General features: G+C 48.4%; 1 long non-coding RNA gene across 3 annotated transcripts; it reads right to left on the reverse strand.

Moving 5' to 3' along the window:
- Window positions 1-2,269: 2,269 nt before the first annotated feature.
- On the reverse strand, window positions 2,270-12,142 carry LOC140720447 (uncharacterized). Of its 3 annotated transcripts, none has more exons than XR_012097185.1 (3): window positions 12,046-12,142; window positions 10,959-11,050; window positions 2,270-2,394 (listed from the first exon to the last, which is right to left on the reverse strand). It is a non-coding gene; the product is annotated as an uncharacterized lncRNA (long non-coding RNA). The 3 variants fall into 3 exon arrangements; XR_012097187.1 differs by lacking the exon at window positions 2,270-2,394 and adding an exon at window positions 5,890-6,131; XR_012097186.1 differs by lacking the exon at window positions 2,270-2,394 and adding an exon at window positions 7,344-7,434.
- Between the last annotated feature and the right edge of the window lie 732 nt (window positions 12,143-12,874).

Genomic DNA, 12,874 nt, shown 5'->3' on the forward strand with positions numbered 1-12,874 from the left:
AAGTTTACAGCTGGACATTGATTGGATGCAAATCTGGTCTGAGAAGTAGCAGATGCATTGAAATGGTTACTGATGACAGATAAGAGTGAAGTGGGTTCAGTTTGTTCGCGTCAATAACATGGCGGTTTACAGTATTAATGGTGAGAAAATCACAGAATGCTAGTGGCGCACAGCAGGCCAGGCAGCATCTACAGGGAGAAGGAATGTCGACGTTTCGGGCCGAGACCCTTCGTCAGGAATAACTTAAAGGAAAGATAGTAAGAGATTTGAAAGTAGGATGGGGGCGGGGGGGGGGGTGGAGCGAAATAATAGGAGAAGACCTGTGGGTGTGGCGAGAAGCTGAGAGTCGGAAATCTGATTGACAAAAGTGACACAGAGCTGGAGAAGGGAAGGATCATGGACGGGAGGTCTAGGGAGAAAGAAAGTGGGAGGGGAGCACCAGCGGGAGATGGAGAACAAGCAGAGTGATGTGCAGAAACATAGTAAAAAAAGGAGTAGGGGGGAAATTAAATACGTCAGGTATGAGGTAGGAATGGGAGAAGGGGGCATAGAGATGTCAATGTTCATGCCATCAGGTTGGAGGCTACACAGCCGGTATATAAGGTGTTTTTCCTCCAAACTGAGTGTGGCTTCATCTTGACAATTACAGGTGCAGATGAATAGACATATTAAAATGGGAATGGGACATGGAAATTAACACGTGTGGCCACAGGAGATCCTGCATTCTCTGACGGACAGAGAGTAGGTGTTCAGCGAAATGGTCTCCCAACCTGCGTCGGGTCTCACCAGTATATAAAAGGCCACACCGTGAGCACCGGGCGCAGTTTACCACACCAGCCGACTCACAGGTGAAGTGTCGCCTCACCTGGAAGGTCCTGCCTGGCGCCCTGGATGGTGGTGAGGGGAGGAAGTGTAAGGGCAGGTGCAGCACTTGTTCCGCTTACAAGGGATAAGTGCCAGGAGGGAGATCGGTGGGAAGCGACGGGGAGGGGGAGGAGTGGACAAACGAATCGTGTAGGGAGCGATTCCTGTGGAAAGCAGAAAGGGGGGTGGGTGGGTTGAGGGGAAGATGTGCTTGGTAGTGGGATCCCGTTGGAGGTGGCGGCAGTAACGTAGAAATATACGTCGGACCGGAGGCTTGTAGGATGGTAGGTGAGTACAAGGGGGAGCGCTATCTCGTGTTGGATGGTGAGCGTATGGAGTGAGGACAGATGGGAGCGAAATGGAGAGATGCGTTTGAGAGCAGAGTTGATGGTGAAGAAGGGAAGCCCCTTTATTTAAAAAGGTTAGACATCTTCTTCGTCTGGAATGAAAAGCCTCATCTTGAGAGCAGAGGCGGAGGAATTGTTAGAAGGGGCTAGCATGGAAGTGGAATAGACCATGTAGCTGTGAGAGTGTGTAGGAGTATAGTAGATATCAGTATGTGTGTGTGTGTGTGTGTGGGTGTGGTGTGTGTGTCTGTGTGTGTGTGTGTGTGTGTGTGTGACCGGAAAATATTCTCCAGTAAGAGCTTGGAAGGGGAGGAGAGAAGAGGAGAGGGAAGGCGTGTTACGATTTCAGATACTGAAGCAAGTGGTGTGGATCCACACGACCGGCCTGTGCATACAGAGCTGAGGAGAAGCTCAGATCCTGGTGATAGATATCCAGTGGAAGGGGCGAGTTGTATACTAGACGTCATCTCTCCCTTTTACTCCGAACAATTTCCTGTGACACAGGGAGAGAGGAGGGAGCGGGGGGCGACGTAGATGGGGAATGTTTAGCAGATGGCGTGTATCTCGGAGACGAAGATGGGTGTGGGGAACGTACAGGATGGGAGAGTGGCTAGAAAGAGTGTGTCAAATAGAGGCAACAGAACAAAAGAGAAGAGAGCCTGCGTAGACAGAGTTACCATCCCATCCCGCACTTCGGGAGTCAGGCACAGATTGAAGCTCCCTACACACGGTTCCATCACATACTCCTGGGGTCAGACCACCAGTGTTTCGCTCTCTATCTCTCTGACTGTCTCTCTCTCTCTCTCTCTCTCTCTCTCTCTCTCTCTCTCTCTCTCTCTCTCTCTCTCTCCTCTCTCTCTCTCTCTCTCTCCTTAGCATGAGGAGTGGGGGATGGTATGGGATGGGGGATTTAAGGGGGCATTTTACCTCAACCTTTCCTGCTGGTCAACAGTTGGCAGAATATTTTGCTTTCGGGGATGGAGAGGATTTTGTTGACGGTGTGAGCTCTCCTGTGACAGGTGTTCCTGGCAGACGACCCGAGGGAATTCGCGGTTATCCTGGATTCGAAGTTCCAATGCAACTTTTGGACATTTAGGACGATATTGGCACCTGTTCCTGTTCATCTCCTGTTCGGAAATACTCTCATAGTCTCGGACGGATGTGATCGGAGAGTGTCGAACCTCTGTAAAGGAGAAAAGAAAAGCTTACGAAAGGTTCAGAGAGCTAGGTAATTTTAGAGAACGAGAAGATTATAAGGCTAATAGGAAGGAGCTTAAAGGGACATTAGGAGAGCCAGAAGGGGCCGATGAAGGCCTTGACGGGCCGGATTCAGGAAAGCTCCAAGACATTCTACAAGTATATGAAGAACAAGAGGATAAGACGTGAACGGATTGGACACATTAAGAGTGACAGTGGGAAAGTGTGTATGGAAACCGGATATAATAGCAGAGATACTTAATGAAAACTTTGCATCAGTATTCTGTATGGAAAAGGATCTTGGTGATAGTAGTGACAACATGCAGCAGACTGAAAAGTTGAGCAGGCAGATATTAAGAAAGAGGATTTGCTGGAGCTTTTGAAAAGATCAAGTTGGAGAAGTCGACGGGACCGGTTGAGATGTACTACAGGCTAACATGGGAGGCAAGGGAGGAGATTTGCTGAGCCTCTGGAAATGATCTTTGAATCATCAGTGGGGACGGGGTTGCGGTTCCGGCCTATTGGAGGGTTGCGGATAATGTTCCTTTATTCAAGAAAAAGAGGACAGATAGCTCATGAAATTATCACCAGTGAGATTCAACTCACTGTTAGGTAATTTGATAGGGGAAAATTCTGAGAGGAGGGATTTCTGAAGTTTTTGAGAGGTATGATATGTTGAGGAACAGTCGGAATAGCATTGGCAAGGGCAGGTTGTGCAGTAGTAGTCGGAATGATTTTTTTGAGGATGTGACTAAACACGTTGATGAAGGAAGGGCAGTAGATGTAGAATATATGGATTTCAGCAAGGCATTTGATAAGGTACCCGATGCATGGCTTATTGAAGAAGTAAAGAGGCGTGGGATACAAGGGGACATTGCCTTGTGGATCCAGAATTGGCGTGCCACCGAAGGCAAAGTGTGGGTGTGAACATGCCATTTTCTGCATGGAGGTCGGTGACCAGTGCTCTGCCTCAGAGATCTGTTCTGGGTCCGTTACTGTTCGTGATTTTTATAAATGACGAGGATGAGGAAGTGGAGGGATGGGTTAGTAAGTTTCATGATCATACAGAAGTTGGAGGTTTTGTGGATAGTGTAGAGGGCTGTCAGAGTTTACAGCTGGACATTGATTGGATGCCAATCCGGTCTGAGAAGTAGCAGATGGATTGATGTGGTTACAAGATGACAGATACGAGTGAAGTGGTTCAGTTTTGTTAGGTCAATAACATGGCGGAATACAGTATTTATGGTGAGAAAATTACAGAATGCTGGTGGAACACAGCAAGCCAGGCAGCATCTACAGGGAGAAGGAGGACTGTCGACGATTCGGGTCGAGACCCTTCGTCAGGACTAACTGAAAGGAAAGATAGTAAGAAATTTGAAAGTGTTGGTGGGGGGGGGGGGTTGAGGGCTGAAATAATAGGAGAAGACCGGAGGGTGTGGAGTGAAGCTGAGAGTCGAAAGGTGATTGACAAAAGTGACACAGAGCTGGAGAAGGGGAAGGATCATGGGACGGGAGGCCTAGGGAGAAAGAAAGTGAGAGGGGAGCACCAGGGGGAGATGGAGAACAAACAGAGTGATGCGCAGAAACATAGAAAAAAACAAGAGTAGGGGGGAAAACTAAATACGTCAGGTATGGGGTAGGAAGGGGAGAAGGGGCATAGAGAAGTGCCTCATGCCATCAGGTTGGAGGCTGCCCAGCCGGTATATAAGGTGTTTTTACTGCAAACTGAGTGTGGCTTCATCTTGACAATAGTGGAGGTGATTGATAGACATATCAAAATGGGAATGGGACATGGAATTAACACGTGTGGCCACTGGGAGTTCCTGCATTCTCTGGCGGACAGAGCGTAGGTGTTCAGCGAAACGGTCTCCCAGTCTGCGTCGGGTCTCACCAATATATAAAAGGCCACACCGGGAGCACCGGACACAGTTTACCACACCAGCCGACTCACAGGTGAAGTGTCGCCTCACCTGGAAGGACTGTCTGGAGCCCTGAATGGTGGTGAGGGAGGAAGTGTAAGGGCAGGTGCAGCATTTGTTCTGCTTACAAGGATAAGTGCCAGGAGGGAGATCGGTGGGAACGATGGGGGGGGGGGGGAGGAGTGGACAAACGAATCGCGTAGGGAGCGATCCCCGTGGAAAGCAGAAAGGGAGGGTGGAGGGGAAGATGTGCTTTGTAGTGGGATCTCGTTGGACGTGGCGGCAGTTACGCAGAAATATACGTCGGAGCCGGAGGCTTGTGGGATGGTAGGTGAGTACAAGGGGAACGCTATCTCGTGTTGGGTGGTGGGCGTATGGAGTGAGGGCAGATGTGAGCGAAATGGGAGAGATGCGTTTGAGAGCAGAGTTGATAGTGGAAGAAGGAAAGTCCTCTTGTTTAAAAAGGTAGACATCTTCTTTGTCGTGGAATGAAAAGCCTAATTTTGAGAGCAGAGGCGGCGGAGGCGGAGGAATTGTGAGTAGGGGGTAGCATTTTTTCAAGAGACAAGGTGGGAAGTGGAATAGCCCAGTAGCTGTGAGAGTCTGTAGGATTATAGTAGTTATCAGTGTGTGTGTGTGTGTGTGTGTGTGTGTGTGTGTGTGTGTGTGTGGTGTGTGTGTGTGTGTGTGTGTGTGTGTGTGTGTGTGTGTGTGTGTGTGTGTGTGTGTGTGTGTGTGTGTGTGTGTGTGTGTGTGTGTGACCGATAATATTCTCCAGTAAGAGCTTTGAAGGGGAGGAGAGAAGAGACGAGAGAAGCGTGTTAAGATTGCAGATACTGAAGCAAGTGGTGTGGAACCACACGACCGGCCTGTGCATACAGAGCTGAGGAGAAGCTCAGATCCTGGTGATAGATATCCACTGGAAGGGGCGAGATGTAATAATAGAAGTCATCTCTCCTTTTTACTCCCCGCAATTGCCTGTGACTCAGGGAGGGAGGAGAGGGAGCGGGGGCGACGTAGATGGGGAACGTTTAGCAGATGGCGTGTATCTCGGAGACGAAGATGGTGTGTAGGGATGGGAGAGTGGCTAGAAAGTGTGTATCAAATAGAGGCAACAGAACAAAAGAGAAGTTAGTCCGCGTAGACAGAGAGACCATTCCATCTCACACTGCCGGGCTCAGACACAAAGTGAAGCTCCCTCCACACCGTCCCATTCCACTCTCCCGGGGGTGAAACACGGAGTGAAGCTCCCTCCACACCGTTCCATCACACACTCCTGGGGTCAGACCACGATTGCTTCGCTCTCTATCTCTTTCGCAGTCTCTTCCTCTCTGTCTGTCTGTCTGTCTGTCTGTCTGTCTGTCTCTCTCTCTGTCTGTCTGTCTGTCTGTCTGTCTGTCTCTCTCTCTCTCTCTCTCTCTCTCTCTCTCTCTCTCTCTCTCTCTCTCTCTCTCTCTCTCTCTCTCTCTCTCCTCCCTCTCTCTCTCTCTATCTCTAAATCTCTCCTTCACATGACGAGGCGGGGAATGGGGGGATCTATGGGCATTTTACCTCACTTTCTGCTGGTTAACAGTTGGCAGAGTAATTTGCTTTCGGGGATGGAGAGGATTTTGTTGACGGTGTGAGCATTCTTGTGACAGGTGGTCTGGCAGACGACCCGAAGGGAATTCGCGGATATCCTGGATTCAACGTTCCAATGCAACTTTTGGACATTTAGACGATATTGGCTCCGGTTCCTGTTCATCTCCTGTTCGTAAATACTCCCATAGTCTCGGACGGAGGTGATCGGGAGAGTGTCGAATCTCTGTAAAGAAGAAAAGAAAAGCTTACGAAAGGTTCAAAGAGCTAGGTAAAGTTAGAGATCGAGAAGATTATAAGGCTAATAGGAAGGGAGCTTAAGGGGAAATTAGGAGAGCCAGAAGGGGCCCTATGAAGGCCTTGACGAGCCGGATTCAGGAAAGCTCCAAGACATTCTATAAGTATGTGAAGAACAAGAGGATAAGACGTGAACGAATTGGACAGATTAAGATGACAGTGGGGAAAGTGTGTATGGAACCGGATGTAATAGCAGAGATACTTAATGAAACTTTCTATCAGTATTCTGTATGGGAAAGGATCTCGGTGATAGTAGTGATAACATGCAGCAGACTGAAAAGCTTGAGCATGCAGATATTACGAAAGAGCTTGTGCTTTTACATGGAAGGCAAGGGAGGAGATTGCTGAGCCTCTAGAAATTATCTTTGAATCATCAGTGGGGACGGGGTGCAGTTCTGTCCTATTGGAGGGTTGCGGATACTGTTCCTTTATTCAAGAAAAAGAGTAGAGATAGCCCAGGAAATTATAAGCAATAAACTTCACCTCACTGTTTGGTAAGTTGACAGGGGAGACTCTGAGAGGAGGGATTTATGAACTTTTTAAGAGGTATGATATGTAGAGGAATTGTCAGAATGGCTTTGTCAAGGGCGGATTGTGCCGTAATAGCCGGAATGAATTTTTGAGGATGTAACTAAACACGTTGATGAAGGAACGGCAGTAGATGTAGAATATATGGATTTCAGCAAGGCTTTTGATAAGGTATCCGATGCATGGCTTATTGAAGAAGTAAAGCGGCATCGGATACAAGGGCACATTGCCTTGTGGATCCAGAACTGACTTGCCCACAGAAGGTAAACTGTGGGTGTGGACATGCCATATTTCTGCATGGAGTTCCGTGACCAGTGTTGTGCCTCTGGGATCTGTTCGGGGTCCGTTACTGTTCGTGATTATTATAATAGGCCTGGATGGGGAAGTGGAGGGATGTGTTAGTAGGTTTCATGATGACACAGAAGTTGGAGGTGTTGTGGATAGTGTAGGAGGGTTGTCAGAGTTTACAATCTGAACATTGATTGGATGCAAACCTGGTCCGAGAAGTAGCAGATGGATTGAACTGGTTGCAAATGAGAGAACACCAGTGAAGTGGTTCAGTTTGTTAGGTCAATAACATGGCGGAAAACAGTATTAATGGTGAGAAACTCACAAAATGCTGGAGGAACACACAGCAGGCCAGGTAGCATCTACATGGCGAAGGACTATCGATGTTTCGGGCCGAGACCCTTCGTCAGGAATAACTGAAAGAAAAGATAGTAAGAAATTTGGAAGTAGTGGGGAGAAGCAAAATAATAGGAGAAGACTGGAGGGGGCGGAGTGAAGCTTGAGTCGAAAAGGTGATTGACAAACATGACACAGAGCTGGAGAAGGGAAAGGATCATGGGACTTGGGAGAAAGAAAATGGGAGGGAGCACCCGGGGGAGATGGAGAACAAGCTGTGTGATGCGCAGAAACATAGAAAAAAAGGAAGGAGTAGGGGAAAACTAAATATGTCAGCTATGGGGTAGGAAGGGAGAAGGGGCATAGAGAAGTCAATGTTCATTCCATCAGTTTGGAATGATGGAATATACCCAACCGGTATATAAGGTGTTGTTCCACCAAACTGAGCGTGGCTTCATCTTGACAATAGAGGAGGCCATGGATAGACATATCAGCATGGGAATGGGACATGGAAATAACATGTGTGGCCACTGGGAGGATCCTACTTTCTCTGGCGGACAGAGAGTAGATTTTCAACAAAATGGTCTCCAGCCTGCGTTGGGTCTCACCAATATATAAAAGGCCACACCGGGAGCACCGGACGCAGTATACCACACCAGCTGACTCACAGGTAATGTGTCGCCTCACCTGGAAGGAGTGTCTGGTGAATGGTGGTGAGGGAGGAAGTGTGAGGGCAGGTATAGCACTTGTTCTGCTTACAAAGATAAGTGCCAGGGAGGGAGATCGGTGGGAAGGGATGGTGGGGGGAGGAGTGGACAAAACGAATCGTGTAGGGAGCGATTCCTGTGGAAAGCAGAAAGGGAGGGTGGGTGGAGGAAGGATGTGTTTGGTAGTGGGATCTCGTTGGAGGTGGCGGCAGTTACGGAGAAACATACGTCGGACCCGGAGGCTTGTGGGATGGTAGTTGAGTACACGGGGAGCCCCTATTCCGTGTTGGGTGGTGGGCCAATGGAGTGAGAGCAGATGGGAGCGAAATGGGAGAGATGCGTGTGAGAGCAGAGTTGATGGTGGAAGAAGGATGGCACTTTGTTTAAAAAAGGTAGACATCTTCTTCGTACAGGAATGAAAAGCCTCAGAGCAGGTGTGGCGGAGATGGAGGAATTGTGTGAAGGGGATAGTAATTTTTCCAGAGACAGGATGGAAAGAGGAATATTCCAGGTACTGTGAGAGTCTGTAGGATTATAGTCGGTATTAGTTTGTGTGTGTATGTGTGTGTGGTGTGTGTGTGCGCGTGTGTGTGGGTGTGTGGTGTGTGTGTGTGTGTGTGTGTGTGTGTGTGTGTGTGGTGTGTGTGTAACCGATCATATGATGTGGGAAGGGCAAGGAATGGGAGCAGAGAAGAGACGAGAGAAAGGGTGTTAAGATTGCAGATACTGAAGCAAGTGATGTGGAACCACACGACCGGCCCTGTGCATACAGAGCTGCGGAGAACCTCAGATCCTGGTGATAGATATCCAGTAGAAGGGGGCGTGGTGTAATACTAGACGTCATCTCTCCCTTTTACTCCCTACAATTGCCTGTGACACAGGGGAGGGAGGAGGGAGCGGGGGCTACGTAGATGGGGAGCGGTTTGCAAATTACGTCTATCTCGGAGACGAAGAATGTGTAGTGAACGTACAGGATGTGAGAGTGGGTAGAAAGAGTGTGTAAAATAGAGACAACGGAGCAAAAGAGAAGTGAGTCCGCGTAGAAAGCGAGACCGTCCCATCTCACACGCCCTGGCGCAGAACACAGAGTGAATCACCCTCCACACCGTCCCATCACACTCTCCAGGGATCAGACAGAGAGGGAAACTCCCTCCACACCGTCCCATCACACACTCCTGGGTCAGACAGCGAGTCTTTCGCTTTCTATCTCTCTGACTGTATTTCTCTCTCTCGTTGAGACCTCTACGTACTGATTAAGGAATCTTCTCTGAAGATTTTTCACAACTCTACTCCACTGGTCCTTTTGCAATAGGTAGAAAGCTAAAATCTCCTGCTATCACGATCTTACATTTCCTGCCACTATCTGAGATTGCTCCTCCCAATCCAGCAGACTGTTCGCTGTTCTACAGTGTAGCCGCAATGTCAGATTTGCTCCTCCCAATCCAGCAGACTGTTCGCTGTTCTACAGTGTAGCCCCAATGTCAGATTTGCTCCTCCCAATCCAGCAGACTGTTCGCTGTTCTACAGTGTAGCCCCAATGTCATGGTAACACATTCCCTATTCCTCATTTCCTCAATTCGATTGGTGAAGGAAGAGCAATAGATGTAGTTTACATGGATTTCAGCAAGGCATTTGATAAAGTACACTGTGCAAGGCTTATTGACAAAGTAATGAGGCATGGGATCCAAGAGGATATTGCTTTGTGGATCCAGAACTGGCTTGATCACTGAAGGGAAAGAGTGGGTGCGGACGGGTCATATTCTGCATGCAGGGTCGGTGACCAAGTGGTGTCCTTCAGGGATCTGCTCTCGGGAGCCTACTCTTTGTGGTTTATATATATGACCTGGATGAGGAAGTGGAGGAATGAGTTGGGTAAATTTGCTGGTGACACAAATGTTGGATGTGTTGTGGATAGTGTGGCGGGCTGTGAGAGGTTACAGCGGGACATTCATATGATCCAAAACTGGGCTGAGAAGTGGCAGATGGAGTTCATCCCAGTTAATTGTGAAGTGGTTCATTTTGGTAGATCAAATATGATGACAGAATTAAATAGTAATGGTAAGACTCTTGACGGAATGGAGGATGAGAGTGATCTTGGGGTCCGAGTCCATAGGGAGCTCAAAGCAGCTGCGCAGGTTGACGCTGTGTTTAAGAAGGCATACGATGTATTGGCCTTCATCAATCGCGGGGACTGAATTTTGGAGCAGAAAGGTAATGTTGCAGACTCATGGACCTGGTCAGACTCCACATGGAGGACTGAACTCAGTTCTGGTCGCCTCACTATAGGAAGTATATAGGAAATTTCCTGGACTGGGGAACATGTCTTATGAAAACAGACTGAGGGAACTCGGTCTTTTCTCCTTGGAGCGACGGAAGGGATCAGAGGTCACCTGATAGAGGTGTATAAGATGATGACAGGCATCGATCGTGTGGATAGTCAGAGGTTTTCTTCCCCCAGGGCTGAAATGTTTGCCACAAGAAGACACAGATTTAGGGTGAAAAGGGACTAGGAACACAGAAGATGTCAGCGGTAAGTGTTATCCGCAGAGAGTGGTGAGTGAGGCGTGGAATGGGCTGCCGGCAACGGTGGTGGAGGCGGATTCAATAGGCTCTTTTAAAAGACTTTTGTAGAGTACATGGAGCTGTAGAACAATAGAAGGCTCAGTGTAAGCCTAGAAATTTCTAAGGTAGGGAAATGGTGGGTGCAACTTTGTGGGCCGAAGGGCCTGTATTGTGCTGTAAGTTTTCTATGTTTCTATAAAGCCTTACTTAGCCATAAAATTATCAGTGAGATTTTGGGGGTGACACTGAGACCTTGCCCGCTTATACCTGTATTTGATATGGCAGATGATGTTTTGGTACTTAAATGCAAACCGGTCGGATATCATTTCACTTACATCGCTTTTGGCCCGTAGGAGAATCTTGCTGGTCTGGAAATCTGCCACTCCCCCATCTGCTGCTGCATGGTTAGAGGACGTAATGTTTTATTCTGAAATTAGAAAATATTAAATTTACTCTGAGGGCGTCTGTGAGAAAGTTCTATTCGAAATGAGGAACTTTCTTGTCATATTTCGGGAGTCTTAAGGAATTACCTACTAACTGAGGGCATTTGCTTGTACGTGGGAAGTTGCTTCCTTTTAACACGCATATGGTTTACCTCACAGGTGTTGATAAATTGTAACATGAGTCTATTCTGGATCATCTGAGATGTTGTAGATGTGTGTGGGACATCGTCTTGAAGTAGTGTGGGGGTATGGCTGTGAAATGTCCGTACTTGTGTTTGTGAAGTGTTGTATTGTAAATACATTAGCTGTCATTGTTATGTTCGGGGAGGGCGGGTGAGGGGAGGTTTGTTCAGGGGTAAGATACAAAAGCAAAATGGAGGAAATGTAATCCATTATGTATCCTATATTGTGCGTTCCTTCAGTAAAATATATTATAAAAAAAGAATCTTAGAGAAGGGATGGTGTGCTGTGAAAAGAGGAAGGAAGGGGAGGAGAGTGGGGCCACAGAAAGGGTGTTCAGATTCAGCCGTTGGTGCAGAACGTGTGAGGCACCATTTTCTGGCTTCAGTTTTCTGATTGGAGACTGTTTAAACGCCGAAATCCACTGACCCATGGCCAGGAGTCACAGACAGAGAGCGAGAATCCCTCCATACAATCCGTTCACACACTCCTGGAAACAGGACACTGAGTAACGCTCCGTCCGCAAACAATTCATCACAGACCCGCGGTATCATACACAAAGTGCAACTCCCTCCATATTGTTTCAACACACACTCCGGGGTCTCACAGAGATTGAAGCTCCGTCCACACCGTCCAAACACGCAGTTCTTGGGTCGGGTAACCAACGAAGCAGCCTAAATATTATCCAATCACACTCCCTGACTCAGACATGTGAAGTACCTCCCGCACCACAGCAACACACGCTACCCGAGTCAGCAAAAGTACGCAGCCCTCTCCCTCCTCCGGTCTCCTCACTCACCAATACCCAGCCTTTCGGCTTTCCAGTAGTCTTGAATCGTGTGTGTCTCTCGGAGATGGTGTGTGTGTGTGTGAGCGGACTGTGTGCTGCCGTTAGAGGAAGGAAGTGGAGGAGTTGAGGAGGCCAGGGAAAGGGTGGTGAGTTTGCAGGCACTGATGAAAGTGGTGTGAAGCACGTGACCGGCCTGTGCATGCAGTGTTGTGGAGAGATTCAGATCCTGGCGATCGATATCCGGTGGAACGGGGGGAGGTGTAATACAGAGAGAGAAAAATAACAACTAAATGTATCAGGGATGGGGTAAGCAGGGGAGGGGCATTAACGGCTGGGTAGCCTCCAACCTGATGGCATAAATATTGACTACTCTAACTTCCGTTAATGCCCCTCCTCCCCTTCTTACCCCATCCCTGACATATTTGTTTGTTTTTTTTTTCTCTGTCTGCGCATCACACTGCCTGTTTTCCATCTCCCTCTGGCGTTCCCACACCTCTCCCTTTCTTTCCCCGAGGCCTTCCGTCCCATCATCCTTTCCCTTCTCCAGCTCTGTATCACTTTCGCCAATCACCTTCCCGGCTCCTAGCTCCATCCCACCCCCTCTGGTCTTCTCCTATCATTTCGCATTTCCCCCTCCCCCACTTACTTTCAAATCTCTTACAAACTTTCCTTTCAGTTAGTCCTGACGAAGGGTTTTGGCCCGAAACGTCGACAGTGCTTCTGCTTATAGATGCTGCCTGGCCTGCTGTGTTCCACCAGCATTTTGTGTGTGTTGTGCAGGAGAGGTTGTGGATCACGGAGGACGGGTTGCTTGTAGGCGAGGGATGGGTGGCGGAGA

Source organism: Hemitrygon akajei, unplaced genomic scaffold (assembly GCF_048418815.1).
Source record: "Hemitrygon akajei unplaced genomic scaffold, sHemAka1.3 Scf000042, whole genome shotgun sequence".
Taxonomy (NCBI): Eukaryota; Metazoa; Chordata; class Chondrichthyes; order Myliobatiformes; family Dasyatidae; genus Hemitrygon; species Hemitrygon akajei.